Below are 757 nucleotides of genomic sequence, written 5' to 3'. Positions count from 1 at the left end.
AATGAAACCTTGGGAGATGTTCCTGCCTCAGCAGCCTGTTGTTCCCAAACCCTTCACCTTTCCCAAACCCTTCACCTTTCCCAAACCCTTCACCACAGGCTCTTGTATGGAAAAATGCCCCCCTCCAATGCCAGTGAAAAGGAAGAGGATCCTCATTAGTGTGAAACCCTTAACGAGTCTTTGCTCCTGAGGGTGCTGAGCAAATCCAAATTGTTGAACAGAAATAATTTCAAAATCCCATTTAAAGCTGAGAATATCTCAGCTGTTGGTTGATGTCTCCCTGCGTGCCCACAAATGCTCTTCACTTTGGGGTTTTAGGAGAGTTTAGCTCAGAGATGGATCAGGTGAGGCTTTTGTGGCTCAGGAGCCAGGGAATTCCAGCTTCAGGAGCCAGGGAATTCCAGCACAGAGCAGCCAGAACACCCCATGAAAACAAAACAGATTAAAGGGGAGAGGAGGTAGAAATGGAAGTGAGATTCTGCCCTTTGCCAGTGTCTTTGGGATGGAATTTCTAGGTGAGCCGAAGCTGATGATTTGTGTACTTGCAGTAATTAATATCCTGGTGTACTGAGGAAAATGCAGATTAAAACCCACTGTTCTGCTGGGCGAGGAAGGAAAAAAATCCCTTTTGGCAACACTGTTAAGAAGTGTCTGAAGTAGGCGTAAAATAACACAAAGCTGCCAAGTTTATATTTTTTCCCTAATTGTTGTTAATGAGCTTTTAGCTTTGCGAGATGATAATGAGAAGCACGTGAGC

This window comes from Coloeus monedula (assembly GCF_965178545.1).
Source record: "Coloeus monedula genome assembly, chromosome: 23".
NCBI classification, from domain to species: Eukaryota; Metazoa; Chordata; class Aves; order Passeriformes; family Corvidae; genus Coloeus; species Coloeus monedula.
Note: the sequence above shows the minus strand (reverse complement) of the source record.